The following is an 18,493-nucleotide window of genomic DNA, read 5'->3' as shown; positions in this document are numbered from 1 at the left end:
CATGAAGTTGAGACCTTTATTTCTATCAATCTGGCATTATCTGCCTTTAATTGGCACATTTATACTATGTAAGTTCAGTATTATTATTGATATTGCTGCATTTAAATATGTCGTTTTATACTTGTTTCCTATTGGATCCATCTTTTTTCATTTTTTTCCTCTTTATTTGCCTTTCTTTTGGATGGAGTAGTTTTTATAATCCCATTTATCACTCTTGTAGGATTATTAGCTAGATCTTGTATTACTTTAATGGTTGCACTAAGATTTATAATATACATTTTTAACTTACCAAAGTTAAAAGTGAGGTAATACTGTATTTTTTCACATTTGGAATTAGAACCATAAAATATTATGTTCTTTGTGCTATTATTGTCATACATTTAATTTTTATATATGTTATCAGTTTTATAGTGCATGTTACTCTTTTGGCTTTAAACAGTAGATTATGTATGAAGGAGATCTTTTGTATAGATCCACATTTCTGATTGATTTCATCTTTCTTGTGCCTAAAGCATTGTCATTAATATATCTTGAAACACAGTACTGCTGTCAATGAATTCTTTCAGGTTTTATAAAGGTCCTTTTTTTTTACTGTGATAAGAGTACTTAACATGAGATTTTTCCATAACAAAATTTTAAGTGTATAGCACAACTATAGCACAAGTACCAAGATCTCTAAAATTCATGGATCTTGTATAACTAAAACCTTATACCTATAGAACAGCAACTACCTGCATCTCTCCCCTTCTCCTGACCACCACCATTTTACTTGTTTACTTGATGTTTCTATGAGTTTGACTATTTTTCATGTGTCATATAGTTGCCCTCACGGACTGTTTCCTTCTATGCGAAACTTATTCCACTAGGCATCATGTCCTCCATGTTCAACCATGTTATAAGACAGAATAGGATTCTTTCCTGTTTAAGGGTGAATAATATTCTATTGTATGTATATGCCACATTGTCTATCCATTTATCCACCGATGGATATTTAGATCATTTCTAAATCTTGGATATTGTAGATGATGCTATAGTGAACATAGGAGTGCATGTATCTATTCAGGCTACTGATTTTTTTATTACTATCACATTATATTTTTATTTGTTCTTTTTAGATATACATGGCAGTAGAGTGTATTTTATACATATATGGAGTATAACTTATTGTAATTAAGATCGCATTCTTGAGATTTTTCTGTTGGGTATACACCCACAAGTGGAATTGCTAGATAATTTGATAATTCTATTTTAAGTTTTTAAAATTTCATACTATTTTTCCAAAGTATTATAGGCATTGTGAATTATCCATCTTAGGGTGTCCATGATTTCAGGGAACATTTCTTTCCTATTTTCCATTTTTGTGTCCCTAACATATTTTTGTCGCATAGTAGTAAATAATCTTTCATGTAATAAAGACCATAAGAAGAAAGAATCAGTTACCTAATGTCATTACATTCAGTTGGGGCAAAATCTAATATTCCTATAATGCTAGCAATGTAATTCCTCTTAAGGAGGGAACTTTCTTTGTTAGCTTTTAGTGTAGATATTGAAACTCACACGGCATGAGTTATCAGGAGGAAAAGCAATAAGGGACAGAGTTAAAGTACTTTCTGTGATGAACTGTCAGGGAATTGAGGGGTTTTAGTGGAGAAGGACAAAGAGAAAAGGGGAGAAATGAAAGAGAATAATTAAGAAGTAGTAGTGTTTGAATGACACTTAAAATCAGGAATGACTAACACTATAAAGTCCTTTGCACTGATGAGAAGTAAATTTGCTGTCTCCCTAAACTTCACTAAAGCCTGATACTTACATTTCTCCTAAAAGTGTTCTTGAAGATGTTTTTCTTTCCAATACATTCAATGATGGACTAGGCCCTATATTTGACCTACAACATCAAAGCAGTCATGAAGATACATCCAGAAGACATACAAGAAAACAAGAATTCAGGGAAGGCAGACAAGGAAAGCTAGACTGATCATGAGAAATAAGTTTTTCCTCCCCTACCCCCCAGGAATTTTTAGTAGTTTGAAGAAAGACATGGAAATTTCCTCAGGGCCTGGATTAGAGATTCAATTTAACTTTTTACCATCAATGGGATTAGAGACCCAGTTAAAATGTGAAATAAGGCAGCACCTCCTCATTTTTACCAAACAGAAGTGTTTACTTGCACTACCAGCATTAAAAATACCCATCATCATCAATTTCTCCACATTTCTACTTCCAAGCAGTCCTAGTGCACACAATTTCCCTTTCTCCTCATTTTCAGATGCTGCCTCTGCTCACTAACCTCTCATCACAGACATTTATACCTAGCAGATGGTGGTTTGTTCCCTTCCTTCTTTGCATTCACACTCCCTACACTATGTACTACGCAAACATTGAGTGCAATAAACATCTCAGCTGCTCAAAAATTATGCTGAAATTTATGGCAGAGTCAGTTCAATTTAGGAAAGACAATGCAGATGCATCAGTGCAACAGAAGAGACATTAAAATAAAAATAGCAGTTAACAGGGCTGAAGTTAGTAACATCACTTCATGGTTTGTCTTCTGCATTTCCCCCATCTTCATACAAGTAGAAAATCCAAGGATGTTGGAACCATAATAGGGTTGTCAGGCTGGCTGTCATGAAAGACTGAGCCTTGTTTCACCCCAATGACTCTAAATGGAAACACATGTTAAGAAAGAAAGCTAAGTACTTTAATAGAGTGCATGGGAACGTGTAGGATTGTATTAGGGAAGGCTTCATAGAAGTGGTACCATAAGAATTGCATCATAAGGGAAGAGTAAGAGTTCACCAGACAAATAAGAAGGGGCAGAACATTCTAGGCAGAGAAAACACTGCATTCAAAGTCTCAGACGCATGAGAGAACTGTGTTTTGTGTACAGTGAGAAGCTCAAAAGTTCTATAACATGGAAAGAGGTTATAAGGGCAAGTGGTTGAAGGATGTATCCTAATTAAATGACAGCTGAATTTTAAAGTCTGTTCAGTCAATGATGTGATAAAATTATTAGAACCAACAAAAATGAACACTATAAGCCTAACATTTTGTGTATGGAATTTCTCCAAACTCTGAGTTCATGGCCCAGGGCACATAATTGATCCAGCATCCAGGAAAGTCCAGACATCACAAGCTCCCTCCCCTAGGCTGCCCTCTGTATCAACACTTTGCCTGGTTTGGTGACTTGGGCTTACTGATCTCCCTTCAGAACTGCTCTCCAAGTATATGCCTTCTCATTCTATTGACCATCATTTCTGAAAAGAGCTTCATGCCCTTCTCTCACCACTCAATCCCAGTGCGCGCGCGCGCACACACACACACACACACACACACACACACACACACACACACACACACACACACACGGGCATCTTTTGCAAAGCAGTTACCTGCCTGCTGTGTCTCCACTTGTCCCAGTTTTCTCATCACAGTCTGGAATCTCACAACAGGCAATTAGCAATGAAAAGTCAAGGGATGTTTTCAAGCAAAGGAAAAGAGTGTTAGAATTTTTGAGTTTTAACATTGAATATTTTTTATTCACTAAATATAAAAGCAATACAGTAGTATTAAAAAGTTGAAGTTCAAAGAAAGGTAAAGAAACCTTCATAGATTTTCTGAAGTAATAGGCCCTTGAGTGGCAAGTTGTAGAAATTAATTCATGATATTAAAATACACCCAAATAATGCAAATAGTAAACTTTTTGGATTTGTTCAGAATTAAATAGTTCTGTAATATCCATGTTATTTCTCCTCTGCCATGAATTTCATTACTCAAAATAGCATGTGAAGCTGAGGGAAAGAGACAGGGAAGAGTGTGGAGTAAGATAACAAACTTGAGTACTCATTTCTGGGCTGCAATGCAAAATAATATTAAAATCTAAATCTCCATAGCATGAATTTAGAGAGATTTGCCCGGTATCAAGAAGTCATTTATTATTAGTTTTTCTGCACTCATAGATAAATGAAGCCAAGAAAATTTCCATTTTCCCAGCTGCAAATTTTCTGAGTATGGTATAATATTAAGCTATTGAGTTGAAGTGTTGTCCGCTTTAACTGCTGGTTTTGAATATAACATGAGTAATCAGCATGAAATAGTATTCTTAGACCCCTCATTGTAATCAGAATGTTATTGTTACAATATTATGGTACCCAAATAAAGCAGAGTTTCCTCATTCTTAATTTTTGAATGTTATAAGAATAAATTATAATAATTTTCAAATGCATGAAGGACAGCTTTGTAAGATTGCATCTTTCTCCTAAAAATGATAAGAAATTCACTAATGAGTCCATTAGACAGAGTCCATTAAAGGTGACAGGACAAAGATCTCTTAGAGACCTCATCAAGCGGAGACAATATGCAGGATTAATTCAGTGTCCATTCAAGTTCCCTGTGTTCAAATGGGAAATGAGGTTTGAGTGACAACTTTATTTAGTGAGTCAAAGACTGCTGAAATTTTTATGAAATGGTACAACTTACATGCAAAACCGGACAGATTTTTAGTAGGAGAGCTTGATGTGATACAGAGAAAAATGTGAATAATTCTCATTAGATATGAGTTAATAAAGAGCATGAAATATAAATTAGCTGCAAGCTTGATCTGCATAAAGTTGACTTTGTGTTTCCAATATGGTCTTATCTCTGTATGTTTATTAATATGGACTCATTTATTGTCCTATCTCCTTTTATTGTCAACTCATTTGAAAGCATAATGGTTCATTTTTAGGCTTTATTTAAAGCCTAGATGTTCTAGTCATCCGTCTTTAGAAATTTATTTATCACTGTAATTCTTGGGGCTCAGGGATTTTGTTTCAGTCAAGAATAAGTTTTTTTTAATAGTTAAGAAAATAAGCCTGATATACACAGACATACAAAACATACAATAAGCCTCATATACACAGGATCACTAATACTTGAACAATACAGAAACAATACCTCAAAAACAATGTACTCATGTAAATGATGTTATAAAAATATAATATTATAAGTTTTTATATTAATTATATATATAATTGTGTTATATTTTATGTTAATATATTAATTATATATAAATAATTATATATTAATATAATTTTATAAATGTTTATATATAAATATTATAAAATAATATTATAAATGTTTATTACATAATATACAATTTTATTATAGGAGAAAGTAAATTTCAAGAAAGAATACAGAGACAGAGCCAACTTTATTGAAGCCATGCTATTATAATGACAAGGCTCAATATTTTCATAATCATGAAAATAAAACATTTGCTAAATGTTTCTCATTTATTTAGATGTCTTACTGATACATGAAATGTGGATATTTAAGAATGTTTTGACAAAGTGATTGTCCTTCCATGACTGCCTCTAAATCATGAATATGCTAACCCAAATTGCACTTAAAAAACAGAAAAAAAGAATGGAGCTAGCAAAATCAGTTTATGTTAGTATCTACTATTTTCAAAATTAAATGCTTACTCTTAGGTTCATTTGGGGCTGCCTGAGTTCTTTGTGAAGACCCAGGAATCTAATAAACACTTGTGGTTCAGATCTAGAATGTCCCCCAAAAACTCATGTGTTGAAGACTTGGTCTCTAACGCAGCAAAATTCAGAGGTAAGACTTTGGGGAAGCAACTGGATCATGAGGGTCCTGACTTCATCCACAGATGAATCTATTGAGGGATTCATAATTTGATGACACTATCATGAGATAGCTGAAACTGTAAGAGGTAGAGCCCAGTTAAAGGAAGTAGTCACCAAGGTGTGACCTTGAAGTGTGTATCTTGTTCCAGACCTTCCCTTGTTCTCTTTCTCTGTTTCCTGGCTGCCAGGAACAGAATAGATTTGTTCGGACACACTCTTCTACCATGATGTTCTGCCTTACCTCAGGCACAAAGCCACAGAGCCGGCTGACCGTGGACTGAAGCCATAAGCCTGAATGTTTCCTCCTTTATAGTTGTTTATGTTGATACCAAGAGCTCCATCCTTGTCCCTGAGTCCAATCCAATAACAAGGACAAGGTTTTGAGGAAAAGGAAAATGAAGTTTTATTGATTTGCTAGCAAAGAGAACACACCATGGACTAATGGCCCCGAGGTTGTGATTCTAACTGCTAGGAGGAACCATGGGCTTTTAAAGAGGCTATAGAAAAGCTAAACTCCAGGTATGCCTAGCAGGAGTCATAATTCATAGCCAAGCAGTAGCTTTGAGAGTTGTGTTTCAAATCTGCTGATACCAGTTTCTAAGACTGAATTTCTTCATTCCTGTGTTAGTGAACTGATGGACAGATATCTTGGCCTAGGATGGGAAAGAGGTTAAACTTGCTTCCTCCAAGATTAACAAGGGCAAGAGGGATAAAAGGAAGGAAAATAAAATGTCAGTTGATTCTTTTGTTGCTGCTATTATATGAGGGTGTACCCATGAATTTTTATATTTTCAATGACTTTCAGTTAAGTTCATTATTTCTGTTATCATATTTTCCCAATTTGGCTGGTTGAAATCCTTTTAAATTGTTTCTCATCTTTTTGATAACATTTCTTTGATCATATTCTCAGTTTCTGGAGCAAAATATCCAAAAGTTGAAAACATCTATTTTTCCAAGATATTTTTTTTAGTATGAAAGATGCTTAGGAATCCAAATTCGGACACCAGTAATTGCATTATTCCTGAGGTAGCAGTGATTCTGGTTTTCCCCAAGTGGTCAGAACTAGAAAATAATGTATTTTTCAAATCATGAATTCAAATCAATGCTTGCCATTCAAATTCAACATTTAAAGGTATTTTTATATCATTTCTTTGAATTATATGTGTTTTGTTAGATGAAAATTTTCTTTCCTACCATTAAAATTTTACTCTTGATCTATGCTACAACATTGTAAAACTATTTTTAAAAGGGCTCTAACAATAATAATATTAATAGTAAAATTGAAGTTTAATATTTTTAGTTTCATTTTTTTATTTGCATTATATATGCCAAAAGATGTTTAAAGAGTTTTATAATCATCCTTTTCACTCTGTGTGTTTATGTTTCCAATTTGAGTTAGGTTCAATTGTAGCCATTTGTATTCACTGGAAATCTTTTTTAGTTCCAGGTAGATAAGTCTCCTGGGGTGGAAGGGTCTCTCATAGTTAACCATATACCCCTTTTAAAGTCTCTATGACCATTTTCCATTTTTTTTGTTTTTACAAACAACTTGCCTTTAATTCAATTATCACAACATGCCTACACTACTTAGCTTCCATTTTAATATTATGAGATGAGTTTCAAAGAAATTGAGAGATTTACCCAAGTTTATACAGCTATTGGAAGTCAAAATCTTGCTGTTAATTTCTAAGTAAAGGGCCTCTTACCCCATCTCCACATTCAATTGACCAGTTGTTTTCTTATTTCTAGGCATCTCTGTGAAAACAAGCAGAAAGCTTAGAGGGTAGGGAGAAAGTCACCACATGCATCTTTGGATCCAATTGTGAAGAGGGCCAGGGAAGTGGGGTAATCAGTTGAGCCTCTGCTACTGCCTAGCTGCATGCTAATCTAGAGCAGTACTCTACACACTATACCCGAAGGCTACATCTAATTGCTAAGTTACAGATGCTTTTTGAGAAAAGATAATGATCACATTTGTTTTGGTGTCATTGTACAGGGTTATATTAAACAATACATTTTTATTAAAATTTTCCTACATTCACCAGTGTGAGATCCACCAATTGTGTACTTAAATCAGACCTCAGTACCAATTTGAATAGATAACACATGACTAAAAATTTACTGTTGTATTGTCTTGACCATGGACTAGTTTCACATGACAGACATTAGTCACAACTTTGAAATGCCTAGTAAGTTCTCATTATTTTAAAATTAGCAGTGAGAGTGGCTTACTTTTCTATACAGGGGTGGTTCAGTGGAAATATTTGTAGGCCCTTTTCTCTGATTCTCTGGGGACTAGAAGTAAAGGTAAAACCTAATTTTTTTTCTGCATATAATAAGACAAGAGAACTTCCTTTTAGTCTGAATTTATATTTAATTTTCTTCAAGCTCACTTTGTCCTAGAAGATGTGTATATTACAAAGTTTTCACCTCAGGGGCCCACGTGACAATCCATCTCTTTTCCCCTCATCTAAAGCCAGAATTGGCAGCATTCCCCCTATTCCATGAACTACTTTTAAATGACATGCAGGAGAAGAAAGATGCTGTAGTTAAATATATAAAAATAAATTTTCTTGGCTTACTGGGGTAGCAAACAAATATCTATGAGTAATGCCCCTATATCGCCAGCTAGCAGGGCACTTAATAAAACCCAAACAACTGTCACACACAGGTTATAAGGTCATTTCTCACATATAAGATAAACTAGAAATCTATCCAAAGGATAGAATCAGGGAGAATGTTATGAAGTTTGCTGGAAAATAACAAATGAGTTTCACATGTTGTTTCATTTCCCAAGGGCACTTTGATAAGCATACACACATATTGTCAATGCATACTGGGACCCCAGTGCATTTGGTGACACAGAAACAAGCAAGTTCAACCCATAAATGTCATTTAGTAACAAATTAAATATTTGCCTTGGGTGACAGGAAAACAAATAAGTAAAATAAAGCTGGGGATTTTCTGTTGTTATTGTTTTGGTTTGGATTGGTTTGGGTTTTGATTTTTGGCTACCAACAAGGTGAAGAATAAAGGAAAAGTAAAATATAAAGACACTGTCCTTCAAGAAGGTAATGATAAGGTTTCTATTTATAACATTTGCCTTTAGAAGAGTCATGGAGGTGTGGACCTGTCAGTGTTCGTTGAATGAGTGAATGGATGAATGAACAAAAATAAATGTAGGGAAAGAAATTTGTACAGGTTGTAGAAAAGAAATGGGAACCCACAGATACTGTTCAAGAAGCACTAGCCTTACTTCCAAATGAAGTCTGGAACTAGGGAAACCATTAGTTTTTAATCCCTCCCAATACCACTGGAACATGCACTGCAGCAAAACAGAAAAATTTTAGCTTAGTGATGTTCAAACGTCAACATGCATCAAGATTCACCTGGGGCATTTGCTAAAAATGAAGATTCTGATTCAGTCCAGGAAGCCACATGTCAATGTCCTATAATTCTGAGACAAACATGTCCACAGACAATGCATTGAGAAACTTCGTTCTCTACCACGTGGCAGGCCCAAAGAGAGAGGCTTGATATTTCCCTCTGTTCCTCTGTGGACTTTCTCTGACAGATATTGGTTTGATTTGATTTTTTGCTGTACTTATTGTTTTGATTAACTCTGTAACACACTTCTGAAATTTCTGAAACTCAGAATTCAAATTTGGAGTAGAATTTAAATTAGAATTTCCAAAAAAAAAAACACAACAATTAGAAAAAATTAGCAGAGCAGGGGTTATGGTTCTGTGGTAATTATCTGGAATTCGTGAGGTTGGAGGCAACAAGAGAGGAATAGAAAGATTACCAATTAATGTGGAATTTCAAATAGACAACAAATATTTTGTATAAATAGAAAGTTTAACAGGCACCCTGTATTTTTATTTGTTAAATCTGGAAACTCTAATGCTTATTAAGCAATGCAAATATTAAGAATTACCTTTCTGGGTGCCAGAAAGGGAAGAGCACAGATCATGTATCTTTGAGTAGAACAGAATTGAGGCCCATCTTCCACTTAACGGAAAACCTGAGAGATGTTCCCCATGCTCTAGGACTTCTATTTATATCAAACATCTAAGAAACTTCCCCAAAGACTATTCTCTATGAGCAAGTTTCTCTTAATACCCCACAGACCTTTTAAATGATTTTAAAGGGAACTTCACTATGTGTAACTGCATTCATTTCCTCAAGGTTTATAATTATCTATAACACTGTTGTACATATTAGACTTTCTCTTTTTTCCCATAGGAAACACATTCATGCCCTCCTACTTTATTCATTCCTAAGTTTTGAATTGCATGTGTTTCTAAGGTGTGGTTTTTCTATATGATTTTTATTTATCTATTTATTATTATTTTTGCCTGTTTTTCTTCAGTTCTTTACCAGGCTTTTCAATCTCAGAACTAGGAATGTATTGGACCATTTTGTTGGAGGCTGTCCTGTGTCTGAAAGGGTGTTCAGCAATACCCAAGGCCTCTAGCTTCTAGATATCAAAGGCATTTCCTGCATTGTGGACACTAAAATTATCTACAGATATTACCAAATGTCCTCTGGAGGGCAAAATTACCTCCAATTAAGGATTGCTGGTCTACAAGAAAAGTTTGTGATTCAATGAAACTTTCTTTTCCCCTTTAGAAACTACAAATTTATCTTACATCTTGATGGGAAAATAAAAATTCTTTTTGAAATTTGACATTTTTTAAATATGCACAATCAATTGCATCAAAAGAATGAGTTAAGAAAAATCTCTGAAAATATGTCAGAATAGACTGATGAGCAATTTAAGAAAAAAACATATCACCAAATAAAGTCCAATGTCTGTTGAATAATAAAATTTTCAAGCTAAAATGTATAAAAACTGGTTAAGAACAGGATTCCATATTTATCAGTAGAACATATCCATAACTTGGTAGACTATGTGAGGTGATTAAAAATACATCATAAATACAAATATAGAAAAATTAAACTCTATAGATATTAAACATTTACATAATATAAATTAATGTCATAATAAAATGACAATACTGTAAAAATAGATATTGTTCATATAGAGAATAGGTAGGGTTAAATAGAAAGTTATATATAATGTGAAATATAGTAGAAGAACTCTTATGTCAGGCTATTGGGACAGTAGTGAGTTAATAAAAAAAAGTGAATGTTCAAATTATTCATAAGTACCTTAAACACTTTAGCTTAGAACACACAGTTATTCATCCATCATTTGATATGGAATCATCTCCTTTTGAATATTAATTAATCCATTAATAGGAATTCCACTTTCTTGAAGAAACCACATTCAAATACACCTTCAGCTATTTCCAGGGTGTTTTGTGTGTGACTATTTGTTTTTTAATAAATGAGAATTTTTGTTAAGTCCAAAGGCAAAATTTTTCTCAGTGTTTACAGTGTCTTTCAGAATGTTGCAATTATCCATACCACCCTTAATTCAACACCATGCTTCACTTGGCAGTTAGGTTTTATTCTACCTTCCTGAAACATTCATCTTAGTTTCCATGGAAATTCCTCTCCTTCCACCCTCTTACTTTACCTACCATAAAACTGAACATACATATTACAAATCAATCTACTTCAAACCACAGAAACAGTGTAGGAAAAGCATGGGTGACTCTTGATAAGTGTTCAACAAGCATGCTTTTAATAAAGTGCAAAATTTTTCTTTCTTCCTCTTAATGGGTTGTGCTTTTGGTGTCATAGCTATGAAATCTTCACCAATGAAACCAAAAGCCACAAGGCTTTTCTCTTATATTGTCTTTTAGCTATTTTATAGTTGCTGTCTTTACACTTAATTCTATAATCCATTTTAGGTTCATTTTTGTGTAGAGTACAGAGAACACTAGAATTTCTCCTATTCAAAGTTCAATGAGAAAAAGCCTGAAGAGATAAACTATAGACAAGGAAAAACAGTTTCAAATTACAGATCTAATGAAAAACTTGTATCCCAAATATTTTTAACAAAAACTCTTAAAACTCAGTAAGAAAACATATAGCCCAATTTTTATGATATGCAAAAGATTTGAATGAACACTTTATCAAAGAAGATATATGGATAGTACACAAACACATAAAAAGATGCTCCAGAAATCCAAGATGGTGGGCCAGAGGGAGGAAGCATTCTGTGTCACTCCGTGACCTGGGACTCAAGTAGTGAGAATACTGATTCTCTGCAAGCAATATTCCTGCTTCCGCATGGGAATCACGGCCATTGCCCATCCAGAGCTCCAGGCCTCAGCATCAGTGTAGGTCTCCCAACTACTCACCCATGCAGGACTACCAGGTGCCCAAGCAGAACCACCAACACCCACGAAGAGCTTTTGTCCACCCTCCTGAGCAGAAATCACCAAGCCACTCCCATGCAGGACACCCCACAGCTTCCCAGACGCAAGAACTCTGGGCACCACTCCTGTGTGTGGACCCCCATCTACCTACATGGGGTTTCCCCAGTTACCGCCATCTTGGGACTCTGCAGCAGCAGAAAGAGTCCCCTACCGCAGTAGCCTACCTGCACCCAAGAACTTCACACAGGTTCTGAAATCAGCCAACACTGCACACCACAGAGCTCCTCTCTGAGCTCATCCTCCAACACCATCTCTCAGCTCCTACCACCTGACCTGACACCCCACTGCTGAAAGCAGGAGCCTCCATCTTGGGGCACCTTCATCACCATCTTCCAGGTACCCAGTTTCTAACTCCCCCTCTCCTCAGCAGCCCTAACCCCAGCACAGTGACACCCTGGTTACCTTCATCATCCTGAGGGCAGAGAGACCAGCTAACAACAGAGGACCCCACCTATTGAATGAGAAGGGAAGCAGGAAAGATAAAGATCTCCAAGCAAACAAGCCCTGGGTCTTCATTCAATCCTTTTTTTTTTCCATTCCTCTCCCTCTCCTTTCTTCCGCCCTCACTTTCCATTCACATCCCCAACATATGTGAAACCAAATACTTTGCATGAATTAGGATTTTGAGGACTGGGGTGTTTTAATAGTATGTTACAGTTGTGCTGTATATTCTTTTTCTTTTTTTTCCCCACCAATTTCTACTATTTTAACATTTTTAAAATTTTTCTTGATATATATGTGTGTTTGTTTTATGTACTCTGTCTTTCCATTTACTTGTATACCCAAAATTACTTCCTTTCCCTTCTCCTGCTACTAATCTTCCTCTCTAGATTTCTCTTTCACACTTCTTAAGATATAACAACTTTACAACCTCACCTACTAATTCCTCAGCATATCATCCTACTCCTCACTACTGGTTCTTTGTCTGCCATCAGAAACTGTAAACCCTTTTATAAACCTACTGAGTATATTGTAGATAATAATTGAATTCACCATTTCTGTACATTGTGACCAAACTGTAAATGTCTTAATAGCAAGCATTTGTTTTTAGGGTGTTTATTATTTATATTAAGATCTGATAACCTTGTCTTTCATCTCAAAGAAGAGGTACTGGATTCCTACAGGGGCACTATTGAAAGGTTAAAGAAATTGAAATTTAAAGGATAAGATTTGTTTCAAGTTCTGTAAAGTTTTCGAGTTCTATTAAGTTACATTTTCCTGAAGTAAGATTAAGTTCTGTTTTCCTGGAACCTGAAATTCATGTAAAAGTTAAAAACAACTTCCAGAAAAGCCACTGAAATGTATGTTGAAATCTTCCCTGACCATCTGGTTGCTCTGTAAGAACAACCCTCCCCCTCCCAGAAACCATGCAGTCCAGCACGTACACACCTCAGGGCTTAAACCAAACAGTTTGAATGTATACCCTTCTTTGTACTAACCAATCATCCATACCCGACTTGTTCCCGCCAGTGAACGTGCTAATCATGTTTTAGAGTTGTTGTTTGATTTTCCCGAGGCGTGAGATGATTTGCTAAGCTGTATGTGAAGTCCCTGCCCTTCCCAAAGAATGTATATAAGCTCTGCTCAAGCTGTTCTTGGGGCTCTTTGCTCCTCCAAAGTGAGCTCTGAGCCCCAGCATGCTGGACCCCCAATAAACCCTTTGCTGTTGCATGAGACAGTCTCTTGGTGGTCTTTTCCTCCGATGTTTGCCTGACCTTTACACTATATGCCTATAGGGTAAAAATGGTAACACCTAGAATTCAGAAGGGTGCTAGAAGGGAAGACACACAACCAATATAAAAAGACAAGGGAAGAAAGTGCCCCAAACAAATCAAGATACAACATTATTAGAATCCATGGCCAGCACAGCAGAAGAAATGACAGACAAGGAGTTCAGGATGTACATGATTAAAATGTTCTGCAAATTAAAAGATGATCTAAGAGAGCAAATACAGGCAGGAAAAGATCATTTTGACAAAGAGCTACATAAACAAATACAGGCAGCAAAAGATCATTTTGATAAAGAGCTACATAAACAAATACAGGAAGCAAAATATTACTTCAATTTACTTCAATAGGGAGATAGAGGTTCTTAAAGAAACAGAAAACCTGGAAATGAAAGAAACAATAAACCAAATATTAAAAGTTCAATTGAAAGCATCACCAACATATTAGACCACTTGGAATACAGGACCTCAAACAATGAAGACAAAATATATAATCTTGAAAAAAAATGTAGACAGCACAGTAAAAATGGTAAGAAACCATGAGCAGAACATTCAAAAAATATGGGATAGCATAAAAAGACCAAATTTGAGAGTTATTGGGATAGAGAAAGGCATGGAGTTTCAAACCAAAGAAATGAACAATCTACTCAATAAAATAATATCAGAAAATTGAAAAAACAAATTCAAGAGGCTTACAGAACACAAATGTACAAAATCACAACAGATCCACACCAAGGCACATTATAATGAAAAAGTCTACCATACAGAATAAGGAGAGATATTAAAAGCCATGAGAGAAAGGAATCAGATTACACATGGTAAAAACCAATTAGAATATATTCAAATTTTTCAACCTAGACCCTTAAAGCTAGAAGATCCTGGAAAAACATATATCAACCTCTGAAAGAAAATGGATGCCAACCAAGAAGCTTATATCCAGAAAAATTAAGCTTTAGATTTGATGATGAAATAAAAACATTCCATGATAAACAAAAATTAAACAACTCAAAAGCCTGCACTACAGAACATCCTTGGAAAAATATTCCATGAAGAGGAATTGAAAATCAACAATGAAAATCAGCAAAGGGAGGTATTTCACTAAAGGAAAAACCAATCAAAAGATTAACCAAGTCAAGTTAAAAACCAAAAATCAACAAAAATGGCTGGGAATACAAATCATGTCTCAATAATAACCCTGAATGTTAATGGCCTAAACTCACCAATCAAAAGACATACACTGGCAGATTGAATTTTTTAAAAAAGACCCAACAATACACTGTCCCCAAGAAACTCATCTCATAAGAAACAACAACCACAGACTGACAGTGAAAGGTTGGGAAAAATCATACCACTCACATGGACTGTGGAAGCAAGCAGGGGTTTCCATCCTCATATCAAATAAAGTAGACTCCAAGCCAAAGTTAATCAAAAGGGTTAAAGAAGGATATTTCATACTGCTTAAGGGAACAATTCATCAACAATACATAACAATAATAAATCTATAAGCCTGAAACAATGGTGCATCTACATTCATTAAACAAACTCTTCTCAGTTTTAAGAGTCAAGTAGATCACAACACAATAATTCTGGGTGATCTTTAATACAATTCTTTCATCACTAGATAGATCGTTCAAACAAAAGATGAATAAAGAAACTATAGAACTCAATAATAAAATCAATAACTTAGACTTAACTGACATAGATAGAATATTTCATTCTTCAATGAATGAATACACTTTCTCCTCAGCAGCACATGGATCCTTCTCTAAAATAGATGCTATATTATGCCACAAAGCAATTCTTAGCAAATATAAAAAGTAGAGATACTACCATGCATTCTATCAAATAATAATGGAATGAAAATAGAAATCATGATAAAATAAAAAATAAAAGCTACTCCAACACTTGGGGACTAAACAATATCCTACTGAAAAAACAATGGGTTGCAAAAGACATCAAGGAAGAGATGAAAAGATTCTTAGAGGTGAATGGGAACACAGATACAACATATCAAAATCTCTGGGACACTATGAAAGCAGTTCTAAGAGGAAAGTTCATTGCATGGAGTTCCATTCCTTAATAGAAGAAAAAGTCAACAAATAAATGACCTAACATTACATCTCAAAGCCATAGAAAAAGAAGAACAAATCAACACCAAATGCAGAAGAAGACAGGAAATAATTAAAATCAGAGCTGAAATCAATGAAATTGAAACAAAAGAAACAATTGAAAAAAATGACAAAACAAAAAGTTGGTTCTTTGAAACATTAAATAAAATTGATAAACCTTTAGCCATGCTAGTGAAGAGGAGAGAAAAAAACTTAAATTACTAACATCATGAAAAAGAAAATATCATAACAGACACTATAGAAATACAGAAGATAATTAGAAATTATTTTGAAAACTTGTACTCCAATAAAATAGAAAATATCGAAGGCATTGACAAATTGCTGGAGTCATATGATTTGCCAAAATTGAATCAAGATGATATACACAATTTAAACAGATCAATTTCAAGTGACGAAATAGACACCATCAAAAGTCTACCAACCAAGAAAAGCCCAGGGCCGGATGGATACACAAGCAAGTTTTACAAGACCTTTAAAGAAGAATTAATACCAATACTCTTCAATTTACTTCAGGAAACAAAAAAAGGCGGGGGGGGGGAGAACTTCCAAACTCGTTCTATGAGGCCAATATCACCTTGATTCCAAAACCAGAAAGACACATCAAAGAAAGAAAACTTCAGAACAATATCTCTAAAGAATATAGATGCAAAATTCTCAATAAAATTCTAGCAAATCAAATACAAAAACATATCAAAAAGATAGTGCATCATGATCAAGTGGGGTTCATCACAGGGATGCAAGGTTGATTCAACTTATGGAAATCAATAAATGTAATTCATCACATCAATAGACTCAAAGATAAGAACCATATGATCATCTCAATAGATGCAGAAAAAGCATTTGACAAAATATAGCACCCCTGCATGTTCAAAACACTAGAAAAATTAGGGATAACAGAAATATGTCTCAACATCATGAAACCTCTCTATGCTAAGCCCCAGGCCAACATCATTATAAATAGAGAAAAATTGAAAGCATTCCTCTAAAAACTGAAACAAGACAGGGATGACAGGGATGCCCTTGTTCACCACTTCTATTTAACATAGTTCTTGAAACACTGGCCTGAGAGCAATTAGGTAGATGAAAGAAATTAAAGGATACACATAGGAAAAGAAGAACTCACATTAGCATTATTTGCTGACAATATGATTCTGCACGTAGAAGACCTAAAAAATTCCACCAGAAAACTTCTAGAACAAGTAAATGAATTCAGCAAAGTAGTAGGATACAAAACCAACACCCATAAACCAAAGGCATTTCTGCATATCAGTAACAAATCTTCTGAAAGGGAAATGAGGAAAACTACCCCATTTACAATAGCCTCAAAAACAAAAATAAAATAAAATACTTGGTAATCAACCTAACAAAAGAGGTGAAAGACTTCTACAATGAAAACTACAGAACTTTAGCGAAATTAAAGATTACCTTAGAAGACAGAAAGATCTCCCTTGCTCTTGGATAGGCAGAATTAATATTATCAAAATGACCATACTACCAAAAGCATTATACATATTTAATGCAATTACAATCAAAATCCTAATGACATTCTTCATAGAAATAGAAAAAGCAGTCATAAAATTCATCTGAAAAAATAAGAGACCCAGAATAGCTAAAGCAATCCTTAGCAAGAAGAGTGAAGCAGGTGACATCACTAAACCAGAACTTAAACTTTACTATAGAGCAATAGTAACAAAAACAGCATGGTATTAGCACCAAAACAGACTTGTTGACCAATGGTACAGAATAGAGGACACAGAAACTAACCCACATAATTACAGTTATCTTATATTAGACAAAGGCAGCAGAAACATATATTGGAGAAAAGATAGCCTATTCAACAAATAGTGCTGGGAAAACTGAAATCCGTATGCAACAAAATGAAATTAAACCCCTATCTCTCATCATGCACAAAATTTAACTCAAAGTAGATCAAGGACCTAGGAATTAAACCACAGACCCTGCGTCCAATAGGAGAAAAAGTAGACCCAAATCTCCATTATATTGGATCAGGCCCATACTTCCTTAACAAGACTCCTATAGTGTAAGAATTAAAATCAAGAATTAAAAAATGAGATGGATTCAAACAAAAAATCTTTTTCTCAGAAAAAAAAACAATCTGTGAGGTAAATATAGAGCCTAAAGCTTAGGAGTAAATTTTTACCACTTCCACATCAGATAGAACACTAATCTCTAGGGTATATAAAGAACTCAAAAAGCTAAACACCAAAATAACAAATAACCCAATCAATAAATGGGCCAAGGAACTGAACAGACACTTCTCAGAAGGTGATCAATCAACAAATATATGAAAAAATGTTCAACATCTCTAGCAATTAGAGAAATGCAAATCAAATTTACTCTAAATTTCTTCTCACTCCGGTCAGAATGGCAGCTATTAAGAATACAAGCAACACTAAGTGTTGATGAGGATGTGGGGAAAAAGGCACACTCATACATTGCTGGCAGGACTGCAAAATGGTGCAGCCAATATGGAAAGCAGTATGGAGATTCCCTGGAAAACTTGGAATGGAACCATCATTTGACCCAGCTATCCCACTTATTGGTCTATACCCAAAGGACATAAAACAGCATACTATAGGGACACAGTCACATCAGTGTTTATAGCAGCATAATTCACAATAGGTAAGGTGTGGAAC

Source organism: Ictidomys tridecemlineatus, chromosome 6 (genome assembly GCF_052094955.1).
Source record: "Ictidomys tridecemlineatus isolate mIctTri1 chromosome 6, mIctTri1.hap1, whole genome shotgun sequence".
Taxonomy (NCBI): domain Eukaryota; kingdom Metazoa; phylum Chordata; class Mammalia; order Rodentia; family Sciuridae; genus Ictidomys; species Ictidomys tridecemlineatus.
Note: the sequence above shows the minus strand (reverse complement) of the source record.